The 25,713-nt window shown below is 48.2% G+C and overlaps 1 long non-coding RNA gene across 1 annotated transcript in view; it reads right to left on the bottom strand.

Moving 5' to 3' along the window:
- The window catches only part of LOC141264423 (uncharacterized), a 51,575-nt gene that overhangs the window by 4,153 nt on the left and 21,709 nt on the right, over positions 1-25,713 (bottom strand). Inside the window, exon 2 of the long non-coding RNA XR_012319932.1 lies at positions 13,629-13,746. This is a non-coding gene — a long non-coding RNA (uncharacterized lncRNA). The remainder of the gene's footprint in view (positions 1-13,628; positions 13,747-25,713) is intronic.

Here is a 25,713-nt window from a genome sequence, read left to right as displayed (position 1 = left end):
TTAAAAAAAAAGATGGAGGTCTCCGTCCCTGCCTCGATTTCCGAGAATTAAACAAGATAACTGTTAAAAATACTTATCCGCTTCCACTTATCCCTGATCTATATAATCAGCTTTCGGGGGCCAAATGGTTTTCCAAACTGGATCTCAGAGGGTCATATAATCTGATACGTATTCGAGAGGGTGATGAGCGGAAGACAGCGTTTTTAACTTCTGAAGGTCTTTTTGAAGACCTCGTCATGCCTTTTGGGCTAACAAATGAACCCGCGGTCTTTCAGAATTTTATGAATGATATTCTCTCTGATTATATTGGGAGATTTATTGTGGTTTATTTAGATGATATTCACATTTTTTCACCTGATCTGGATATTCATTATAAACATGTCTGTTTGGTTCTGCAAAGGTTAAGAGATAATTGTTTGTTTGCCAAGATTGAAAAATGTACCTTTTCTGTTAAAGAAATATCATTCTTGGGCTTCATTGTGTCAGCCTCCGGGTTTAAGATGGATCCTGGGAAGGTTCAGGCCATTATTGATTGGGTTCAACCTAGCGACCTTAAGGCTTTGCAGCACTTTTTAGGGTTCGCAAATTTTTACAGAAAATTTATTAAAGGTTTTTCTCAGATCGTCAAGCCTCTTATGGACCTCACTCGCAAAGGGGCGGAGCTAAAGGTTTGGTCGTCAGAAGCAGTCAGGGCTTTTGAAAACTTTAAGAAATGTTTTATGTCTGCTCCTGTACTTGTTCAGCCAGACCTCCAGAGGCCGTTCATTGTGGAGGTGGATGCTTCCGAGGTTGGGGTGGGGGTTGTATTGTCTCAAGGTCCTAAGACTTTAACTAATCTGCAACCATGTGCCTTTTTCTCTAAGAAATTTTATCCTGCTGAAAGAAACTATGATGTGGGTAATCGAGAGTTACTTGCTGTCAAATTGGCTTTTGAAGAATGGAGGCATTTTTTGGAAGGAGCCATTCATCTGGTCACCGTGGTGACAGATCACAAGAATCTAGCGTATATCGAATCTGCTAAACGGTTGACACCAAGACAGGCCAGATGGTCTTTATTTTTTTCTAGATTTAATTTTTCTATTACGTTCAGACCTGGGTCTAAGAACGCGAGGGCGGATGCCCTGTCTCGTAGCCTTGATTCTGTGTCTCCTCCGGAGCCTCCTTCCTCCATTCTTCCTCAGGGTATAGTTGTGGCCATGGTTTCCTCTGAGCTGGAAGCGGAAATCCGTACTGCTCAATCCTTGGCTCCTTCCAATATTCCAGAATGTAAGTTGTTTGTCCCTGTGTATCTCAGATTACACCTTTTCCATGATTCTGTGTTGAGTGGTCATCCTGGAGTTACTGCCACCCAAAAGACAGTTGCTAGACTCTTTTGGTGGTCTGCTATGCGTAGGGACATTAAAGATTTTGTGTCTGCTTGTGAAACTTGTGCACGCGCAAAAGTGCAACATTGCCGGCCGGCTGGGGAATTGGCTCCTTTGCCCATTCCAGAAAGACCATGGACTCATTTGTCCATGGATTTCATTCCCGATTTACCTCTGTCTGGGGGATGATGGCTATTTGGGTGGTAGTCGATCGATTCAGCAAACAGGCTCACTTCATTCCATTATCTGGATTACCCAATTCAGAGACTCTCTCCAAACTGTTTATTACTCATGTGGTACGACTGCATCGGATTCCTCTTAATATTGTATCTGATAGGGGAGTACAATTCGTCTCTAGATTTTGGAGGGCTTTCTGCAGAAGGTTGGGGATTGATTTGTCCTTTTCCTCTGCTTATCATCCTGAAACTAACGGTCAGACCGAAAGGACAAATCAGTCTTTGGAACAAATTTTAAGATGTTTTGTCGCCGATCAGCAGGAGAATTGGTCATCCTTTCTTCCTCTGGCTGAGTTTGCCTTTAACAGTTGGGTCAATCAGTCCACAGGAACTTCGCCGTTGTTTTGTAATTATGGGTTTCATCCTCATTTTGGTGAGTTCTCCAGGATAAGTTCTGGGTGTCCTGGGGTAGATGTAACCACTCAAGAGTTGGGGGATGTCTGGAGGGAGGTTAAAAAGAATATTGGGGTGGCTCAGCATCGTCAGAAACAAAAGGCCGATAGGAAACGCTCGTCAGGTGCCGCCTTCAAGGTGGGGGATAAGGTATGGCTATCCTCTCAGAATATTAGATTGAAGATACCCTCGCTGAAGTTGGGTCCTAGATTCATTGGTCCATATGAGATTCTGGAAGTGGTCAATCTGGTTTCCTTCCGATTACGGCTCCCTCAGTCTTTCCGTATTCCTAATGTGTTCCACAAGTCTTTGTTGAAGGAATTTATTCCCCCTGTTCTGTCTCCCTCGCCCCCTCCTCCCCCATTGTCTATTGAGGGAAGCTTAGAATATGAGGTACATAAGATCATTGATTCCCGTATGGTCCGGAATTCCCTTCAATATCTTGTACATTGGAAGGGGTATGGACCCGGAGAGCGGTCCTGGGTTCCTGCTCATTCTGTGAGGGCTGATTGGTTGGTCCGGGCCTTTCATCGGCGGTTTCCTGGGAGACCTGGGGGTCCGGTGGCCCCCCTTGAAGAGGCGGTACTGTCACGGTCTCCTCACCTTCCTTGTCTGCTATGTTACTATTGAGTGGAGGCTGTCAGTCTGTTTTGGTTTTGCTGGGTTGTTTCTGCAATCATCTGTGCTCACTTCCCTTAATTAGTCTCCTACTTAAGCATGCTAGCTCCTTCACCCAGTGTCAATTGTACACTTGCTGATGCCTGTGTAGGACTGATCTCTCTGTGCTCTGTGCCTGACCCAGCCTGACTCTTTTCCCTTACCTGGATTTTGACCATTTGCCTGTTATCTGACTACTCTTTTGTCTGCTCCCTTTGTACTGCGCCACTTTCCTGGACTTGACTTTGGATTGTTTGACCTCCCTCTATTTATCCAGTAAGTAGCACTTATTTAATATTCCTGTCAGTAATATTAGTCTCTTCTCTCCTCTTCTGAGACTGTTATTTCTGTAGTGACTCGCGTCACAATAACAGAGAAGGAAGAAATTAAAGGGCCAGCAGCTATCAAAATGCTGTTGCCAGTCCAAGCACTGCAATCCCTGATCTAACGAGACTTAATTATCAGCTTGAAATATAAGGAAAATAGAGAGGCTTTACCTAGCACAAACAAAATTTGTGAAAATACATTAATGGCGTGAAGGCTCTGTTCACACTGTGTTTCTTCAGTGCATTTGGGGGATTCCATCTGAATCCCTATAAAAATGGGATTCAGTCAAACCCCAGATGGGGCCATAGATTACAATGACACAAATGGAGATCACTTGAACTCTGTTTGCTTTTTTCCTAAATATGTCCAATTGTTCAGACTGGCACAAAAACGTAATCTGCTACTTTTCTATATCCATCTGACCAAGTGAACATTTTCAGCAAAGAAAACCCACATAAGAGAAGTGTAGTGCCGGCATCCCTGCCCTCTGCTAGGCAGGGACGCTGTTCCCCTCACCGCTCTGCTCCGTGCCCGGCGTCCCTCTCCCGCTCTGCTGACAGCGCGCGCTCCTTCCCGGCCACTGTGCTTAGGGCGCGCGCGCGCGTCCTCCCTCCCTCTTAAAGGGGCCGCGCGCGCCGTCCTAAGGAGTCCCCGGCCAATGGCCGGAGGACTTTACCATATATAAGGCACCTCCTCCAAAATGGAGGTGCCCGAGCAATGTTGTTTGCACCTGTGTCTCACCTGTGCTTCAGCCCTCAGGTCCCGTTGCCAGTTACCTGCCAGTTACCTGCCAGATTCCTGCCTGATGACTTGCTACCTGCCTGCTAGTCTGAGGTCCGATGGTCTGCCTTACTAATCCTGTCAGTCTGTCTAAGGACCAGCCTGCCCGCTCACCTGGGAGCGCACATCAGCTACCTGCCTGCTTGCCTGTGGTCCGACGGTCTGCCTTCCAACTCCTGTCAGTCTGTCTAAGGACCAGCTTGCCTGCTCACCTGGGAGCGCACATCTGCTACCTGCCTGCTAGCCTACCTGGAGGCTCCGCCGTCACGTGCTGTGACCACCTGCCTGTGTGGCACCCCAGGGGTCTGGTTTTCCACAGTAATGTAATGTTATGTCTGAGAGCAGGTGGGAGGTCCTTTGGTCAGGGATCCTGTGCATGCCACACCTCCTGCCCAGTCTTGGGAGGGGAAGAACTTCCCCTGTATAAACCCGGGGCTGAGGCAGGGTGAGTGAGACAAGGAGAGTGGAGACAAGAAGCAGCATAGGAAACAGGAGAGTTCCAAGGAGTCAGGGGCTGGCAGCTGCAGCGCTCGCCCTGACTAAGAAGATTCTTTACCGGACCCGGAGTCCGAGGCTGTGGGGACTAACTTCTACCCAGCAGCAGAATCCGTCAGGCAGGGGATTTCAGGTCCTCTGGCCCAGAAGCCCGAAGGCACGGTCACACGCGTGGGACCAGCACCGCCATCGTGGAGCGGAAGCCATTAGAAGGCCCCGAGTCACCGGCCATACGGGTGAGCACCACACGGTACACTCAGGGACGTGGGCTACTTACATCAGCTTCTAGCAAGGTAGCCAGAAGAGTACAGTCAGTTTGTGAGGCCTACAACTACGCCTGGCCAGGGGAGATCCCATCTGCTCAAAGACTGACCAGGCCCCGTTTGCTAGCAAGTACTCCGGGAGGGTCTATCGTTGTTACCAGTAAAGACCCTGAACTACACTGTACCGTCTCTGAGTGGTTCCTGCTACCCCCATCATCCACGTCGGCTGCCCTGAGGCCATACCCCTCCCGTTGGGGGTTATACTATCACGCTGCACAATCCTACCACCGGCCTCAGCGGTCTGCCCTGCAGCAGCAGCTCCCTGGCTGCACTCAACGGGTGGCGTAGTCATCAACTATTTACTACTAATAGACTGCCGTCTAGTTTGACTCCCTGGGCACGGACCGGGTCACCGCCACGAGACTACAACCCTCCACTGATCCGGCTCCGGGTAGGCTCCCGCATGCGCAACGCAGCGCGACACAGGCCCAGGGGCGCGTCACCTGTCCAGTGACTCCTGCCCGCTCACCTGGGAGCGCTCATCTGCTACCAGTCTGCTTGCCTACCCGGAGGCTCTGCCGTCACGTGCTGTGACCACCCGCCTGTCTGCTGGTCTTCCTGGAGGCTCCGCCGTCACATGCTGTGACCACCCGTTCATCCAGAGACTCTCGCCTGCTCACCTGGGAGCTCACGTCTATCTTCAGCCGCCACAGGTCGTACCAACCCTATACCTAGAGACTGCCCCGGTCACTTGCCGTGACCTCCAGCCCGTTCACTCAGAGACTGTCCCGTTCACTCAGAGACTGCCCCGTTCACCTGCTGAGACTTCCAGCCCGTCTTCCCTGGTCGCCACCCGCTCCTTTACAAGGACCGCCCCCTTGTATAGTAGCTCAGAGGTTCCGCCTCCCAGACCCGTTACAGTTTGCTCGGGCCATGGAACCCGGTGGCACCCAAGCTCTCTCGCTTTCGGACCTACGTCATCAACTGTCCCGTCAGAGGTCCCAACAGGAGTCCATCCTGAGTCATCTGCGGAATGTCAACTCTTTCCTGGACACTCTGACTGCTCCATCAGCAACCACCGCTAGTGTAATGACTCGCAGCCCGGCAGCGCCGCTGCCCACCAATACCATGGCATCCTGCCCCGGACCCCGGCTTTCTACACCTCCACGCTTCGGAGGCGACCCCGCTCAAGCTAGGGGCTTCATAAACCAGTGCACCCTGCACTTTGAACTATTGTCCCTCCAGTTTAACTCCGACCGGGCCAAAATTGCCTTCATCATGTCCCATCTCACCGGGGAGGCCCTGGCCTGGCTAAATCCTCTATGGGAGAGAGGAGACCCCCTGGTGTCCGACTTGCCTGCCTTTCTCTCGGCTTTCCGGAAAGTCTTCGACGAACCCGGACGGAAGACCTCATCCGCATCATCGTTGCTACGCCTCCGTCAGGAGAGTCTCACCGTGGGCCAATATGCCATACGGTTCCGTACCCTTGCCTCGGAGCTGGCCTGGGATAACGACGCTCTGGTTTCCGTCTTCTGGGAGGGTCTGTCCGGCCGTATTAAAGATGAACTTGCCGTTCGGGACATTCCTACCACTCTCGATGACTTAATAACTCTTGCCACCCGGATTGACCTACGGTTCCAGGAGCGTGCCAGAGAGGTCACCCGTGAGAGGAGGTTACCACGTCTAGCTCCTACTTTTCAGAAACCTGTCACTCCTTCTGTCTCTAACCAGGTACACCCTCCTGAGCCTATGCAGGTCGACCAGACCAAGATGGTCAAGACCCGTCAGGACTTACGCCGTGCCGAGGGGACCTGCTTCTACTGTGGCAGTAAGGAGCACCGGATCCGTGCCTGCCCGGAGAGGTCGGGAAACGCCTGTGTCTAGGTTCGCTCAGAGAGGTCCACCTAGACCAGAATAAATCCTCTCCATCCCTGCTGTTGTCAGTTTCAATCGTCTACAGGGAGAACCGTTATTTCGAACTAGCCCAACTGGACTCTGGAGCAGCCGGGAATCTTATTTCACAGTCCCTGGTAGAGAAATACCGCATCCCCACCAAACCTCTGGCTGTACCCTTGTCTGTTGCTGCCGTGGATGGGGGGCTCTTACCACACCCCATCCAACTCATCACCGAATCCATTACTCTGCAGGTGGGAATGCTGCATTCTGAAAGTATCTCCTTCCATGTTCTGCCTGGACTCTCTCACGCCCTCTTGCTAGGCCTACCTTGGCTCCAGAAACATGCACCCGTTCTTGACTGGCAGACCGGAGAAGTCCTTCGCTGGGGACAGGGCTGCCATAAGACCTGTCTGGTTCCCGTTCATCCCGTCCGTCCTTCTCCTACCCCAGCTAATCTACCTGGACTTCCGATTCCTTATTGGTCTTATGCTGATGTCTTTAATAAAAAGGAGGCAGAGACACTACCCCCTCATAGACCATACGACTGCCCTATCGACCTGTTACCTGGTACTTCTCCTCCCCGTGGGCGTATTTATCCATTATCCGCTGCTGAGACCCGGTCGATGTCCGAATATATTGAGGAGAATCTGGCCAGGGGATTCATCCGGAAATCTACCTCCCCGGCGGGAGCAGGCTTCTTTTTCGTCAAAAAGAAGGACGGCTCTCTCCGTCCCTGTATAGACTATAGAGGCCTTAACCAGATCACGGTGAAGAATAAGTACCCCCTTCCGCTCATTCCGGAGTTATTTGATCGTCTGAGGGGGGCTAGAATCTTCACCAAACTAGACCTCCGTGGGGCGTACAACCTGGTTCGTATCCGTCAGGGGGATGAATGGAAGACGGCATTCAACACCCGGGACGGCCACTATGAATATCTGGTAATGCCCTTTGGCCTCTGTAACGCTCCTGCCGTCTTTCAAGAGTTGGTCAATGACATCTTCCGGGACCTTCTCTACTCCTGCGTAGTGGTGTACCTGGACGACATCTTGGTCTTCTCTCCGGATCTCCAAACTCACTGGAGGGATGTTCGTCAGGTCCTGCTCAGGCTCAGGCAGAACCATCTCTACGCTAAATATGAGAAGTGCCTCTTTGAGCAGACCTCGCTTCCGTTTCTGGGCTACATTATCTCTCAGACCGGCCTACAAATGGATCCTGAGAAACTGTCTGCCATCGAGAAATGGCCCCGACCAGAGGGGTTGAAGGCTATTCAACGGTTCCTGGGCTTCGCCAACTATTACCGCCTCTTCATCCCGCACTTCTCTTCCCGGACTGCCCCAATTTCCGCGCTCACCCGTAAGGGTACTAATCCCAAAGAGTGGCCGCCCGAAGCAGAGGAGGCCTTTCTTTCCTTAAAACAGGCCTTCTCTTCCGCCCCGGTGCTGCATCGCCCGGACGGCAACAAGCAGTTCTTCCTGGAAGTTGACGCCTCCTCCTCTGGAGCCGGAGCGGTACTTACTCAAAGATCATCTTCCGGGAGAATGGTAACTTGTGGCTTCTTCTCCAAACTCTTCTCCTCTTCTGAGCGCAACTATTCCATAGGAGACCGAGAGTTATTGGCCATCAAGCTGGCGTTGGAGGAGTGGCGTTACCTACTCGAGGGGGCTCTTCATCCGGTAATAATTTACACTGACCACAAGAACTTGGCTTACCTCCAGCATGCCCAGAGACTTAACCCGCGCCAAGCCCGGTGGTCCTTGTTTTTTGCTCGCTTTGATTTTGTTCTTCATTTTCGCCCGGCTGACAAAAACGTCAAAGCAGACGCCTTGTCCCGATCCTTTCTGGTGTCCGATCTCGAGGAAGAACCTAAACATATCATCGATCCCGCCAGAGTAATGCAGGTGGCTCCCGTGAGTCTAAATCGTCTCCCTCCCGGTAAGACGTTTGTTTCAGTACCTGATCGGGAGAAGATCCTACACTGGGGCCATTCGTCTAAACTAGCTGGCCACGCCGGTCAGAAAAAGACCCTCCAGCTTATTGCCCGGCACTATTGGTGGCCTACCCTGCACAAGGACACAATAGACTTTGTTTCTGCCTGTGTGTCCTGCGCCCGCAACAAAGTCCCGAGACATCTGCCAGCCGGACGCCTCCTTCCGCTTCCTGTACCTGCTGCCCCCTGGCAGCATATAGCAATGGACTTTATAACTGATCTCCCCGTCTCTGCCGGTTGTACGGTCATTTGGGTGGTCGCTGACCGCTTTTCCAAGATGGCTCACTTTATTCCCCTGCCAGGCCTTCCGTCTGCACCCGAGCTGGCTAAAGACTTTATCCGCCACATCTTCCGTCTTCATGGCCTGCCCCTCCACATCGTGTCGGATCGTGGGGTACAGTTCACCTCACGTTTCTGGAGAGCCACTTGTAAACTACTAGACCTCACCCTGGACTTCTCTTCCGCTTACCACCCACAGTCCAATGGTCAAGTGGAGCGGATCAATCAGAACCTGACCAGTTACCTCCGGCACTTCGTTAATGCCCACCATTCTGACTGGGTGGATCTCCTACCATGGGCCGAGTTCTCTTATAATAATCACGAGAGCGAATCCTCCTCCAAATCCCCGTTTTTTGTAGTCTTTGGTCAGCATCCTCGGATTCCTTTTCCTGTCTCCACCTCTGTGGACAACCCGGCTGCGGAATCTCTCGTTAGCAAATTTTCCTCCATATGGGAGAGTACCCGGTCCGCACTCCTTCTGTCATCCGAGCGCATGAAAAGACACGCTGACAAAAAACGCCTGGATCCTCCACAATTTCATCCAGGAGATAAAGTCTGGCTCTCATCTAAATATGTTCGACTTAAGATACCTTCTTACAAGTTAGGTCCTCGGTTCATCGGTCCTCTGGAGGTCATCAGTCAGATCAACCCGGTGGCCTATAAATTGAAACTCCCGGCCAACTTACGGATCCCTAACTCCTTCCATGTATCTCTCCTCAAACCCGTGGTGCTTAACTCTTTTTCCAAGTCTACAGGTATGCCTCCTGCTCCGGTTTCTGCTGAGGACGAGTTTGAGGTAGAGAACATTCTTGCCACCAAAAGGGTAAGAGGAAAGACCTTTTTTCTGGTAGATTGGAAGGGGTTTGGTCCTGAGGAGAGAACGTGGGAGCCCCGGGAGAACATCCATGCCCCTCTCATCCTAGCTAAATTTCTATCTGGCCTAAAAAAGGGGGGGCCTAAAGGGGGGGTACTGTAGTGCCGGCGTCCCTGCCCTCTGCTAGGCAGGGACGCTGTTCCCCTCACAGCTCTGCTCCGTGCCCGTTGTCCCTCTCCCGCTCTGCTGGCAGCGCGCGCGCCCTAAGCACAGTGGCCGGGAAGGAGCGCACGCTGCCAGCAGAGTGGGAGAGGGACAACGGGCACGGAGCAGAGCTGTGAGGGGAACAGCGTCCCTGCCTAGCAGAGGGCAGGGATGCCGGCACTACACTTCTCTTATGTGGGTTTTCTTTGCTGAAAATGTTCACTTGGTCAGATGGATATAGTCTTCTGAGACTGTTATTTCTGTAGTGACTCGCGTCACAATAACAGAGAAGGAAGAAATTAAAGGGCCAGCAGCTATCAAAATGCTGTTGCCAGTCCAAGCACTGCAATCCCTGATCTAACGAGACTTAATTATCAGCTTGAAATATAAGGAAAATAGAGAGGCTTTACCTAGCACAAACAAAATTTGTGAAAATACATTAATGGCGTGAAGGCTCTGTTCACACTGTGTTTCTTCAGTGCATTTGGGGGATTCCATCTGAATCCCTATAAAAATGGGATTCAGTCAAACCCCAGATGGGGCCATAGATTACAATGACACAAATGGAGATCACTTGAACTCTGTTTGCTTTTTTCCTAAATATGTCCAATTGTTCAGACTGGCACAGAAACGTAATCTGCTACTTTTCTATATCCATCTGACCAAGTGAACATTTTCAGCAAAGAAAACCCACATAAGAGAAGTGTAGTGCCGGCATCCCTGCCCTCTGCTAGGCAGGGACGCTCTTCCCCTCACCGCTCTGCTCCGTGCCCGGCGTCCCTCTCCCGCTCTGCTGGCAGCGCGCGCTCCTTCCCGGCCACTGTGCTTAGGGCGCGCGCGCACGTCCTCCCTCCCTCTTAAAGGGGCCGCGCGCGCCGTCCTAAGGAGTCCCCGGCCAATGGCCGGAGGACTTTACCATATATAAGGCACCTCCTCCAAAATGGAGGTGCCCGAGCAATGTTGTTTGCACCTGTGTCTCACCTGTGCTTCAGCCCTCAGATCCCGTTGCCAGTTACCTGCCAGTTACCTGCCAGATTCCTGCCTGATTACTTGCTACCTGCCTGCTAGTCTGAGGTCCGACGGTCTGCCTTACTAATCCTGTCAGTCTGTCTAAGGACCAGCCTGCCCGCTCACCTGGGAGCGCACATCAGCTACCTGCCTGCTTGCCTGTGGTCCGACGGTCTGCCTTCCAACTCCTGTCAGTCTGTCTAAGGACCAGCTTGCCCGCTCACCTGGGAGCGCACATCTGCTACCTGCCTGCTAGCCTACCTGGAGGCTCCGCCGTCACGTGCTGTGACCACCTGCCTGTCCAGTGACTCCTGCCCGCTCACCTGGGAGCGCTCATCTGCTACCAGTCTGCTTGCCTACCCGGAGGCTCTGCCGTCACGTGCTGTGACCACCCGCCTGTCCAGAGACTTCTGCCCGCTCACCTGGGAGCGCTCATCTGTCGCCTGTCCGCTGGTCTTCCTGGAGGCTCCGCCGTCACATGCTGTGACCACCCGTTCATCCAGAGACTCTCGCCTGCTCACCTGGGAGCTCACGTCTATCTTCAGCCGCCACAGGTCGTACCAACCCTATACCTAGAGACTGCCCTGGTCACTTGCCGTGACCTCCAGCCCGTTCACTCAGAGACTGTCCCATTTACTCAGAGACTGCCCCGTTCACCTGCTGAGACTTCCAGCCCGTCTTCCCTGGTCGCCACCCGCTCCTTTACAAGGACCGCCCCCTTGTATAGTAGCTCAGAGGTTCCGCCTCCCAGACCCGTTACAAGAAGTTCATTGTAAGTTTTTTGTCTCATTGCTATCTATAGCCTCATTGAGGTTCATCTGAATCCTATTTTTAGGTGAATCCAGGCAGTTCACCTGAACGCACTGCAGAAATGCAAGTAAGAATACATAGACTAAAGATATGTGCACATAGCATCCCTTGATCGCCTATACGATGCACTGCAATAGTGTGTATTGCAGTCTATTGTATAATTGCTGGTCTACAATGAAGTCCAGCCATATACTGACCTTAATATCTTGGCAGACACAGGGGCCTTCAGTAGACTCCAGCTGGCAACACTACAAATTGACACCCTACTATTGCATCTTAGGAGTTGATGGGCAATGGGATCGATTCCCTCTTTCCTAAATACCTCTATCATAATTAACAATAGCATCTGAGAGGTTAAACTGTTTGCAAAAGTTACTCTTAGGCCACGTTCACACATTGAGTTTTTGGTCAGTATTTTACCTCAGTATTTGTAAGCCAAATTCAGGAGTAGAGCAATCAGAGGAAAAGTATAATAGAAACACGTAACCACTTCTGTATTATTCACCCACTCCTGGTTTTGCCTTACAAATACTGATGTAAAATACTGACCAAATACTGAGCATGTGAACGTGGCCTTAGGCGGGATCACATGGCCGTCAATTCTTTCATGCGAGAGAACCAGGCCGATTATATTAATGTCACTTGGATCAAACTCTGTGATCCGAGTGTCACCTTAGTGTGATCTGATTGTATTGCTTGAGAGAATCGTAACACAGGTGTGGAGAAGACGATGAACTTTCTCCATCTTCTCCATTCTCTTGATCCGCAGTAATTGGACTGCACTTGGATGACATCCGCGTGCCGTTCAATGTTTCACACGCACCAATAGACTTGTATGGGTGCGCATGGTCCTATTATCGAATGCATTTTCAGCATGCTGCGATTGTTTTCTCATGCTGAACCGTTATGAGAAAAAAATTGCAAATCTGCATTGTCCCATTGTATAACATTTGATCGAGTGCCGATCAAACATCAGATAGCACTCGTTCGTGCTATAAGCTAGTCTGAGTGAGCCCTTAGATGTGGGCTGTATAATGCTTTGCTCGTTAGTCTGCTCTATATGTAAGTGTGCTTATCTGCAATAAATGTAGCCAAGTGGTTAAAGGAAAACTGCAATTACCTTTACACCCCCCACCCCAAAGGAATAAATACCAAATGTAGGTCTTGAAAATACAAGTTAATTAATACCTATGTAGCCCCAAAACATTGTTTTTAAGTACTGAGAAATCCTGTCTTGAAAGATTATATCAAAGAGGGTGAAGTGCATTGGTGGAGTGTTGATTTACAGAGTTTATCAGCTTTTTATTGTTCCCGGCCACCTTTCCATGGTTGACAGCTTCATCTCTCAATATGTTTGGCATCTAGCTTGTGGAGGGTGAAGCTGTCAATCAAGTAGTGAAAGGTGGTGCCAGGCGGGAATCAATAAAGTAGGCTAGTATGCACTCATCATGCATCGACACACTTCCAATTCTCTTTAATCCTCATTAGCATACACTTTCAAGGAAGGATTTTCAGTGCTAGTGCTTTTGCGATATATAGGTATTCATAAACTTGTATCATGAAAACCTACATGACCATGTATTCTATTGGAGGTAGGTATAAAGTCGACTTAATTTAAAATACATGCCTCTGCCGAATGTGAAAACTAAGAACCTACTGGGGTGATGGTGACAGATGGTGGGTACACAATAAGGGCCTCATTTTTCAAAACGGACTAAAAGAATAAGTATTTTATTGCCCATAGCAATCAATCACAGCTCAGCTTTCATTTTTCAACAGCAGTTTATAAAATGTTAGCTGAGCTCTGGTTGGTTGCTATGGACAACAAAGTAAATTTTTCTTTTAGAGAGTTTTGATAAATGAGGCCCTAATTCTTTTTCTGAGATTTTGAGGCATAAACTGAGTGGAAACTTCTACTTTATGAGGTTTTTGAGGAGGATTTGGAGAATTTCTGCATCACTACAAAAACTCCTCAAAAACTCAGTGTGAATACACCCAAAAACAGTGTGGCCATTGAGAAAAAAAAAACTAAGTAAAACCTCTGAAAAGTTAATGAATTTTTGGGTACAGTAATAAGATTTTACTACAAACATTTTTTCCTCCATTATAACTTACCCTGCTCCGAGATGTCTTTAAAGATGCCATATATTTTATTCAAGATTTCTTTTTTCTCTGATATACTAGCGATATGTCTTGTCTGCTGTGTTTTCACTTCTCACTTACAGATGGGAGACTGAAAGGTCAAGATTTATTACCTTGTTATATCAATTTGACAGGTAGGTAAGACAATAAGAGTACAGATTAGTAATTGAAGTTGTGGTTATAAAAAGCATTTTGATTGTGTTTCCTTATTATCATTGGACAAAAAGTAAAAAGACGAAAATTAAAAAAAAAAATAGAAAGCATGAAGTAGAATTATTTAAATGGTCTCACAAGGAATTAGAAATTAAGAAGCTTCCTTACATGAGTTGATGTTGGATTACATGTCACTTAAATTACTTCTAGATCTATCATTTCTTAACCCCACACAAAATACATAAAATCACTCTATCCTCAGTAACCGCTTGAAAGCATATTTTTACTTCCCATCACCAGCATAGAAATCTTGACCCTGTTGTCTGTGAAAATAAAAGTTACATTTTTCTAAAAAAATGTCAATTAACAAGTAGATATAGAGTCTTTCCCAAGTGACCCAGGCCGATATATGAACTGATTGCTAGACAAGATCTTTGACAGCAGTTATACTGGCTCTTGTAAATTTAGTTAAAAAATGTTGCCTGGAGTAAAAGAGTCAAAGTTAGAAAAAGGTCATATGAATTGGGCATTGTTAATTGAGAGGCCATTGTGGTCAAAAGAGTAAAAGGAATGGGCAAATAACGAAAATGACACATACTGTTTGCAAATGCAAAGAGAAAAGCTAAAGAACTGAGCGACAGTATAATGATGGCATTTCAGAGCGCGAGTTCTTTCTGGGGAAAGTGATCACTTGTCAAATATTACTTTACTGATTTAGTTTTGAGAATTTTACATGAAAAATAAAATGCAAAAACAGGTTGGAAATAAAGCAAGCAGAGTTTTAGGAGCTTTCTGAATTTGGAAATGGGCACTGTACTTAGCGCGCGCTCCCTCTCTCTTAAAGGGGCGCGCCGTCCTAAGGAGTCCCCGGCCAATAGTCGGAGGACCTCCCATATTTAAGGCACCTCCTCCAAAATGGAGGTGCCCGAGCAATAGTTGTTGCACAAGTATTCTTACCTCTGCTTCAGCCATCAGGTCCAGTTGCCAGCCTGACTACTGTTCCAGTCTGCCAACCTGACTACTCTCCAGCCCGACAGTCTGTCTTCCGTTCAACCCGCCAGTCTGTCTATGGGCAAGCCCGGCTGCTTACCAGGAAGCACCTGCCAGTTACCTGCCTGTTACCTGCTAGCCTATCTGGAGGCTCTGCCGTCACTTGCCGTGACCACCTGCCTGCTAACCAAGAGACTTCAGCCTGCTTGGCCGTCACTTGCCGTGACCACCTGATAGCCTACCTGGAGGCTCCTGCCGTCACTTGCCGTGACCACCTGATAGCCTACCTGGAGGCTCCTGCCATCACTTGCCGTGATCACCAGTCTGCTAACCTAGAGACTTCAGCCTGCTTCGCCATCACGTGCCGTGACCACCGGTCAGCTAACCCAGAGACTTCTGCCTGCTTGCTGTGCCCATCCACTAGAACGGCCTGTCCCAGTCTTCTGACCCGTGGGAGCCACCTGCTCTCTTACAAGGTCGTCCCCAGAGTAGCACCTGGTCCCTCTGCTCGGTCCCTCCCTGGTCACGGAGTCGTTAGCCGCCGTACGACCAGGGTCGGTCTGAGTTGATACTTAGTTACGCCCCTCTGGGTCCCCTCCTTGCACCACGGCCCAGAGGTTCCACCACCCTGATCCGTAACCATAATCAGCATGGATTTATGAAAAATAGGTCATGTCTAACCAACATGTTGGGGTTCTATGAGGAGGTAAGTGCAAATTTGGATGTTGGTAATGCGGCGGATGTGATTTATCTGGACTTTCCAAAGGCATTTGATATTGTACCAAATAGCAGCCTTATACTGAAGCTACAGAGCAAGGACTTGGGGGAACTATATGCAGATGGGTAAGGAATTGGCCAAATGATAGGAAACAAAGAGTCATCAGAAATGGTACATTCTCTAAATGTGATATAGTCAGCAATGGGGTACCGCTGAGATCTGTGCTAGGACCGATTCTTTTTAACCTCTTTATTAATGACCTTGGGGATGGGATTGAGAGTAAAGTGTCAGTTTTTGCTGAAAACACCAAACTATGTAGGATAGGGATGTAGGGATTCGATCTACTCGGGCAGAGCTGCTGAGTTCACTGATTGGCTGCTGTGCTCTCAATGTGACATCAGCACTACAGCCAATGCCAGACATAGAGAGCAGCAGTGGAGACTCAGCAGTAGAAACTCGCTGGTGGACCCGGGGAAGGTGAGTAATGCACGGTCTGTTATTTTTTAATAAGCTGCCACTGAGGCCGAACATTAAATGAAAGGGTACAACCCATTTAGCTATTGAATTTGCAAAAAATAGCCAAAATATATTTAAAGTTACTAGCATTAAATGCATTTTACTTTAATTACATCAGTATTATCTTAAAAGACACTTCTTGTGCTTAGGGAATAAGGGGTTGGTTCAATACTGGACTTGTGAAAAGGGGGTGCAATCTTATTTCTTAGGCCACAGCCCCACTATCAGTATTTGGTCAGTATTCGGTCAGTATTTTTTCTCAGGAGCTGTAGCCAAAACCAGGTGAGGAACAATCAGAGAAACGGTATAATAGAAACAAGTCACCAATTCTGCATTTATCACTAGTGTTGAGCCACCCCCGTAGTGTTCGAGTTCGGTTCGGTTCGTCGAACACCCGTGTGTTCGCCGAACTGTTCGTCGAACACCTTCGAACACCGTTAAAACCAATGGCAGGCAAACAAAAACACATAGAAACACATAGAAAACACCTTCAAAGGTGTCCAAAAGCTGACAAACTGCTCAGAAGACACAACTAACACATGGAAAAGTGACAAGTACATATAGTCATGCGAAAAGAAAAGAGGTGGAGGAGTAAAAGGAGGGGGAGACACAGATATAGGCATGTCATGCCCTTCTAAAATCCAAAAAGTGAGAAGCCGAGACGGCCAGTCCGCTCCTGCCCGTGCCACCTCCGTGTCGCCGGGTTTGTGCCAGAGCCGCGGTGAACCCTGACGGCCAGCCCCCCTCTCCCAATACTGGTGCCTGTCCGCTGGTGGGTCGAGAGAGCCCCCCTGTGGTGGAGGCAGCTCTAAGCTTTTTAATTTAAATTGTCCCTCTAATTTGAATGAATACACTTTAAATCCATTTACAAGGATCTATTGGAGGGCAAGTCTCATGCCAGCAGCCGCGTAATTCCAGCTCCAGTAGCGTCCACTAAAGCTGCTGCAGTTAAAAAGCTTTTATAAGGATCGAGCTCGGCTGTCCACCGCAAGGCATCCTAGTGCCAGTCCCAGCCCCTATGCCTTGGGGTGCCTCCTGATGCTCTTCACTAAGTATCCCGTGGTCCCGAAGCATTTCCTTTGAAAAAATTAAGTGTCCAAACTACAGGTGGTGTAGCTTGCTTAACAGCCGGGATAATCCGCTGACTAGCAGACACTGCTACTAGGCACAAAGTATTTCCTGGGCTAGATGCAGTTAAAAATTTGTAAGTAGATACTCTCGTTGGATGCTGAGAAAGCATTCCATAGAGTCTCCTGGCACGCCATATATGATTCTCTTAAAAAGCTTGGGGTAGGGGTCTAGGGGACCCTTTTATAGCCAAAATCACGGCCCTGTATCACAATACGTCACCTAGGCTGAAGATAAATGGAACTGTAGCACCGAGGGCTCGGTTGCTACAGACGTATTGCACCTCACCCAGAGGTGTGATATCTCACTCTCAGATAAGGATGGAGTGTGGATCAGGACCCGACACCTGCATGCATTACACCACATTGCCGTGGGGCAGGGCGACCAATATGCCCCTGAGATGGGCACGACAGTCCCTGTCCCTGGCTGGAGTGGGGGGAGGGAACACTGAGGAAGGGGAACCCTGCAGTGCAGGAGCAGGGAGGAAGCAGTTCCTGGGTGCATTGAGAAGGGAGTATAAAAGGTGGGCACCATCTTAGTTCAGTGCAGAGAAGTCTGAGCAGAAGTGGCAGGGAGCAGGGGCTCTGCATGAGCTCTGCTCCGGAGGCGGGCCTAGTAACAGAGGCCCAGGCCTGCAAGAGGGAGAAGGAAGGAAGAGGAGCGGAGAAGGCTCCAGGAACGAGGAATGAAGGGATCCCAGGGGTGCGGACGGGCGAGTCGCCACCGCACGCCCGAATCCACCTGCGTGGAGGGGTCAGGCCAAAGGGGGAGACCGGTCCCCGAACTAGTGGAGGCAGGAAACGACCCTCAGCTAGAAACCGGAGGCTCTGACATTTTATGTGGCGCAGCCCCTTGCTCCACCCGCTAGGAAGGCACCACATAGGGTCAGGGAAACTGGTGCCAAGTTTACCAAGAGGAGGCCCGAGGCAGCCGGACAGAAGTGTTGGTAAGAAAGGCCAGACAAAGGACACACAAAGGGGGTCCTGTGAAGCGCTCCAAAGTTATCTGGGAGTTGTCTGAGCCCCTCACCTGGTGAGCACAGTACGACGTGGGCAGCTGTTACCTGCAGACGTGGTCTGGATAATAAGAACTGTGAGTAAAGGCCCTGAACTGCACCACTGACTCCGTGTCGTTACTGCTGCTGCCCTGCACCATCACCCCCATCCTCCGCATACACTGCCCTGAGGCTATACTCCTCCCGTGGGGAGTTATGCTACGCTCTGCTGCACCCACAACACCAGCCTTAGCGGTCTGCCCTGTAGCGGCGGTTCACTCTGACCGCAATCCACGGGTGGCGTAGTCGAACATTTAAACATCAAAACCACATAAATAGTTCCGCCACTGGTTTGACCGCCCTGAGCCACGGAACCGGATCGCCGCCACGAAGACTACAACCACCAGCATCCACCAAAAAGGGTCCGGCTTCGGGTGTCCCAAGGCCTAGGGGGTGCGTCAGAACATTTTCATCACCTTTCACAATCACCAATGGGACAAGGCAGGGATGTCCTCTGTCCCCTCTCTTATACATCCTAGTGACGGAGCACCTGCTCTCATCAATTCGCCATAACCCCAATATTAGGTGGATTGAGGTGGGAGGCACTGAGTACAAGTGCTCTCTATTTGCTGATGATGTCCTAGTATATATCACTCAATCACATATATCCATCCCTGCTGTTATGGCTGAAATAGATCACTTTGTTACATGGTAAAATTTTAAAATCAATGCAGCGAAGTCTGAGGCCCTCGATGTCTCCCTCCCTAAATCCATATAGGATTCCATCCAGTCCAACTTTCCCTTTGCCTGGCCCTCACAGGGTATCAAATACTTAGGAATTCCTATTCATAGAGACCTCTCCCATCTATGTTATCTTAATTTTGGGCCCTTTATTGAACAATTCCATACAGACCACGGTTGGCAAGTTGGAACTGTGAGATTCACTACGTGCACCACTGGTATTTTGTGGAAAAGCACATGTAAGATTCTGCAACAGTCTCTGCTGATACTCCTGCATGCGTGCATCCCTTTCTATGGCAGGAATAATTTCTGCAAATTTACTTTTGTACCTGGGATCTAACAGTGTGGCAACCCAGTAGTCAGGATTATTTCTAATTCTCACAATTCGAGGGTCATGTTGCAGGTAGTGCAGCAAGAAGGCACTCATGTGTGTTGCGCATCCAGGAGCACCAAGTCCCTGTTGTGTTGGTGGCGAGGTAACAATCATGCTTCCTTCCTCTGTCCTCTCCCCCCAACCTCGCACAACAGAAATGTGATCAAGGTCTCCCTCATCTGATGAGTCTTCCATCAGTTCGTCCTCCACTTCTTCCTGGGCTCCTGCACCTTCCTCACTAGTTTGGCTGCTACCATGCGCCCTGGTAAAATCATCTCCCCCACCCTCACATGCCTGCCGCCCTGGTGCTGCCGACCGTCTGGACCTTGCAGATGTTAGCCCTTCCGCATATAACTCCTCCTCCTCTACTTCCTCCACCTCCTCTTGTGCCACCACCTGACTCCGAATTCTGTTTAACATGTGCTCCAGCATGTAAATCACCGGAATAGTCATGCTGATAATGGCATCGTCAGCACTAAACATCTTCGTCGCCATTTCAAAACTGTGCAGAAGGGTGCATAGGTCCCTGATCTGAGACCACTCCTCCAGCGTGATTTGCCCCACCTCTGAATCTCGTTGGCCCAGGCTATACGTCAGAATGTATTGCACCAGGGCTTGTCGGTGCTGCCACAGTCGCTGCAACATGTGCAGAGTTGAATTCCACCGGGTAGGCACATCGCATTTTAGCCGGTGAAGTGGCAGGCCCAACGACTTCTGTAGAGATGTAAGTCGCTGAGCTGCGGGATGCGAACGGTGGAAGTGAGCACACAGCGACCGTGCCCTCTGCAGAAGGCCATCTAGTCTGGGATAGTGGGCTAAAAATTGCTGGACAACCAGGTTCAACACGTGAGCCATACAAGGCACGTGTGTGACATTGCCCCGGCGAAGGGCCGCACCCAGGTTTGCAGCATTGTCGCACACGGCCTTCCCTGGTTTCAGGTCCAGTGGAGACAACCATTCATGAAATTGGTTCTCCAGAGCTGACCACAACTCCTCAGCTGTGTGACTCACATTTCCCAGACATTTCAATGTAAAAACCGCCTGATGACGTTGAGCCCTACTGCCAGCATAGTAAGGAGGTGTGCAGGATCCCTTCTGCGCAGTTAGAAAGCTTGTGGCATGACCAGACAGGCTTTGGGTGCAGGTGGAAGACCGAGAGGAGGTTGAGGAGGCAGAAGCAGTGGAGGAAAAATGACATAAAGAGGATTGACGCACAACTCGTGGGGACGGCAAGACTTGGACAGCAGCCCCTTGTCCTGCTGTCACCATAGTTACCCAGTGCCCAGTCAGCGACATGTAACGCCCCTGTCCATGCCTACTCGTCCAAGTGTCTGTGGTGAAATGCACCCTGTCACACACAGAGTTTCTCAAAGAAGCGGTGATGTTGTGTGCGACATGCTGGTGGAGCGCAGGCACACCTTTCTTTGAGAAGTAGTGCCGACTGGGCATCTGGTACTGGGGCACTGCGACGGACATAAGGTCTCGAAAATCCTCTGTGTCCACCAGGCGGAAAGGCAGCATTTCTGTAGCCAAGAGCTTGCAGATGGTGAAATTCAACCTCTTAGCTTTCTCATGGCTAGGAGGAAATGGTCTTTTACTTGTCCACATCTGAGGGACCGAGGGCTGGCTATTGTGCTTAGACGGGGTTGATAAGGGTGTCCCCGGCAAACTGCCGGTCTGTGAGGAAGATGCAGGCGGACATGTTAGGTTGCCTTGATCCAAAGGTGGTGCTATCGATGTCGGACAGCGCTCAAGACCAGCTGGTGTTACCACCTCCAAAGAAAATGATGACCTGCCAATCACGCTGGCTGTTGCGGGTAAAGAGGTGGCAGGTCTGCGCCCCAAAACAGGTGTGACTGCTGTCCCCCCAGTCACAGAGGATGAAGAGGCCGCGGATGCACAAGATATGGCAGACGGTGGTTGGCCCGGCCGGCTAGACCGCATTGTAGCACACTGAGCTTCCCACTGCAACTTATGCTTCATGTCCATGTGCCGGTTTATGCATGAAGTACTCAAACTATGTATTTTTTGGCCTCTACTTAGCTTTTGCTGACAAATGTTACAGATAACACGAGTTGGGTCATCTTTATCGATGTGAAAAAATGCCCAGGCTATGCAAGGCTTAGCACCCATGCGACCTGAAGAGCCACCACGACTTGTGGTGAGAGGCAGAGTTGTGTTTGAGGATGCAGTTGTTGACGTGCTTCCAGTACTACGTCTCTGTCCAGGAAGGCGCAACCTGACCTCATCGTCACTAACATCTTCCTCCACCTCCTCTGCTGACCTCATCTCTTGGCTGACTGTGGGGTGACAGTAAGTGGGATCTCCGACCTCATCATCATCACCCTGTGCGTTATCACACCCGTCGTCCTCAGAGCCAACCTGTTCCTGCCCTGACAAAAAACTAAAGTTGTCGCTCCAATCAGGTATTTGAGTCTTATCATCGTCTTCCTCATTGTCTCCACCAACAGGAGTTACAGTTTGGGAATGAGGGTCTACATTATGGTCAGAACCTTCTGCGTCTGGTCCTGGATCCGACTCATAAAGATTCTGGGCATCAGTGCAGATCATTTCCTCGTCTGGATTCACAGAAGCGCTGGAGTCGACCTCTGATTCCCAGGCTATAGTATGAGTAAACAGCTCTGCAGACTCAACCATCTGTTCTACCTCATACTCAGACGGGCAGCTGGAGATTTGGGAGCTGTGAGGAAGCAAGTGCTATTTGGGTGACACCTTTGAGGACTGGAGTATTTGTGATGTTGAAGTTGATGTGGAGGAGAGCCCACTTAAAGGAGCACTTGATATCCGTTGAAGCACCTGCTGTTTTTGTGCCTCATCTGGAATTTGTAGCGATTGGCGTGGCCGTAAGAAAGGGATCTTATCACATTGTCCGCTAAAAGAAGTAGACATTTTAGTTTGGCTGGAAGATGGTCTTTCTTCTGCACCTACCCCACGGACACAACCTTTTTTCCCCTTCCCAACACGCCTATTCCCCTTTCCACCAGCAGCAGGCCTTTTTCCACTCATTTTGGTGGTTAACTAATTCACAACTCTGGAGTTGTTTGCACAAAAAAACAATGGATGGTAACCGAGCAGAGCTGAGTGGCCAAACTGTGGTATTAGGCCAAAACTATTGGCTGGGTTAGATGCAGAAAAAAATTATTTTTAATTTGCAACCTGATAGAGGTCAGTATAGATGGACTAATAGACCAAGTCCCACACACCGCTAGAAGCCCAAATATTTTTTCAGAGCTAGATGCAGAAAATTTTTTTATTCAATTTGCAACCTGATGGAGGTCAGTATAGATGGACTAATAGACCAAGTCCCACACACTGCTAGAAGCCCAAATATTTTTTCAGAGCTAGATGCAGAAAAAAATTATTTTTAATTTGCTACCTGATGGAGGTCAGTATAGATGGACTAATAGACCAAGTCCCACACACTGCTAGAAGCCCAAATATTTTTTCAGAGCTAGATGCAGAAAAAAATTATTTTTAATTTGCAACCTGATGGAGGTCAGTATAGATGGACTAATAGAACAAGTCCCACACGCTGCTAGAAGCCCAAATATTTTTTCAGAGATAAATGAAGAAAAAAATTATTTTTAATTTGCAACCTGATGGAGGTCAGTATAGATGGACTAATAGACCAAGTCCCACACACTGCTAGAAGCCCAAATATTTTTTCAGAGCTAGATGCAGAAAAAAATTATTTTTAATTTGCTACCTGATGGAGGTCAGTATAGATGGACTAATAGACCAAGTCCCACACACTGCTAGAAGCCCAAATATTTTTTCAGAGCTAGATGCAGAAAAAAATTATTTTTAATTTGCAACCTGATGGAGGTCAGTATAGATGGACTAATAGAACAAGTCCCACACGCTGCTAGAAGCCCAAATATTTTTTCAGAGATAAATGAAGAAAAAAATTATTTTTAATTTGCAACCTGATGGAGGTCAGTATAGATGGACTAATAGACCAAGTCCCACACACTGCTAGAAGCCCAAATATTTTTTCAGAGCTAGATGCAGAAAAAAATTATATTCAATTTGCAACCTGCTGGAGGTCAGTATAGAAGGACTAATAGAACAAGTCCCACACACTGCTAGAAGCCCAAATATTTTTTCAGAGCTAAATGAAGAAAAAAATTATTTTTAATTTGCAACCTGATGGAGGTCAGTATAGATGGACTAATAGACCAAGTCCCACACACTGCTAGAAGCCCAAATATTTTTTCAGAGCTAGATGCAGAAAAAAATTATATTCCGTTTGCAACCTGATGGAGGTCAGTATAGATGGACTAATAGAATGATGCTATGCCCAAAAGATTTTACTTCACTAGGTGCAGTAAAAAAATTGGTATTCTATACACAGGTGGTATATCTTGCAACACAGATAGGCTACTCCACTGACTAACACACTCTGCAATAGGCCAAAAAGGATTAGCTTTGCTAGATTCAGCCAAATGCTGTGAAAAAAACTTGCACAGCACTGGCACAGACCTGCCTGGCAAAAACTGATAGGAACTGATGTAACCTAGTCCTGAAAAGGACTCCAATTACAATTAGTCTTTACTCCCACAATCTATCTATTTAAGAGCACAGACCTGCCTGATAAAAGTCGTAGGAAATGCTGTAACCTAGTCCTTAAAAGGACTGCAATCACAACTATTCCCTACTCCCAAGCTATCTGTATATTTGTGCGAAAATTGGCTTGAAATTAACAAGGTATAGCGCACACAGCAACAGCGGTGCCGTCTAACACGCAGCTGCAGCAGTGAGAAAATGGTGGCGACGGGGAAAATGGCTTGGTCTTATAGGGCAAGGACATGTGACATACACTGCCAATCACACATGCCCTTGCTTGTGTGAAAAAAAGCACTTCGCTCCGTGTGTACGCTGCTGATAGGCTGACAGATTGCACCTCCCCACTGCAAATGCGGGAAAGAGAAAAAAAAATGGAGATCTTCATTGTTCCTGCAGAGATCCATCCCCTGCCCCTCCCCCCGCCCCGCTGTACACTCAAACTGCGTATTAACATTAATTTTCATCATTACTGAGAAAAAATCCAGTTATGATTTTGGTGCACGAACAGTTATCGAACATAACCTCGAACAGCCGAATTTTTCTCAAATTGTTTGTGTTCGCCGACCGGCTCGAACACCGCCCAAAACAGCTCGAATTTGAGATTGGCGAACAGTTCGAGTAGAACAACGCTCATCTCTATTTATCACCCACTCCTGGTTTTGGCTCCCACTCCTGAGAAAATACTGACCAAATACTAATAGTGGAGCCGTGGCCTTATTCCTATTCTAGTCTGGTGCATTCTAATTTTAAATTTAGTCTTGACTGAAATAATGCAATTTTTTTTGCTGTACATTGTTTTCTATTAACATTCCATTGAATTCAAAGGGCTAACTTGTTTAAAATCATTACACCAAACTTGTTTAAAGTTATTACACCAAAATTCATGAATTTATTATATAAAATTTGTCAAATTATAATTTTTTTAAAAACTTATTTAGAATATTTTTGGGAATGGGAATTAGTATATTGCCATGGAAATATGATTTCCCTAATTGGGGAGCCTTCTGCACAGTGGACGGTTGTCAACCACATGTATGACCAGATGACCACTGTGTTTCCCAAGTGTTAGGCCCCTATGCATAGCAGGTCAGAATGGAAAAAATTATAAGAAAAGGGCCAAATTGTGTAACATTTTCAACACCAAATTTTTTCTAAATAATCTCTTTTTTGTAACCTCTAGAAACAGCTCTCAAAATAGAGATAATCTTTTAATAAGTTTGGTGACAACAAACTGTAACTTCTTCACATTCAGTACTTCTGTTTTGTCTCCAGAAAAAAAGGGATCATTTTTGGATGGCTTGATAAAAGCCTTTGTAATTTCCTATTTATTTTGTGATTAGCAAATCAGTTACTTATCCCAAAAAAGGGATGTTTTTCAATTCTGCTTGAGAGGCCATTAATTCTTCACATTCAAAACAGTATAGTACACCTGTTTTGTCTCCCTAATTAAATGATTACATTTTAGATGGCTTATGAAAAAGCTATCACTTCTTATAAAATTGACAGACTCTTTATACTTCCTGTCATATAAAATATTAAAATCTCTGAAGTCACTCACCCCACCTCTCTCCTCTTTCCTCTCAGACCGATTTCCAGTAAGGAAACAAGAGCTGTTCGACACCAAGATCACAGCGGGTAGTTCTTCGTGACCTTCCCGGGCTGTGATATCTTGACAAATTGGTGGCAAGCAGTGGGATATTACAAAACATCAGTGACCTGGTTTGAACAATCATTTCTGTCACAGAAAGCTTGCACGGTTCTTGAGAGAATTCTGTGCAAAGTTTTCAGGACTCAGACTCAGTGTTTTTAATCTTTTTTATGTCGGACATTACTGTATGTGTAGCAGTTACACCTTTAT

This window comes from Phyllobates terribilis, unplaced genomic scaffold, assembly GCF_046119375.1.
Source record: "Phyllobates terribilis strain yellow unplaced genomic scaffold, ASM4611937v1 Scaffold_4__5_contigs__length_816908805, whole genome shotgun sequence".
NCBI lineage: Eukaryota > Metazoa > Chordata > Amphibia > Anura > Dendrobatidae > Phyllobates > Phyllobates terribilis.
Note: the sequence above shows the minus strand (reverse complement) of the source record. Positions and strands in the feature narration are given on the sequence as shown.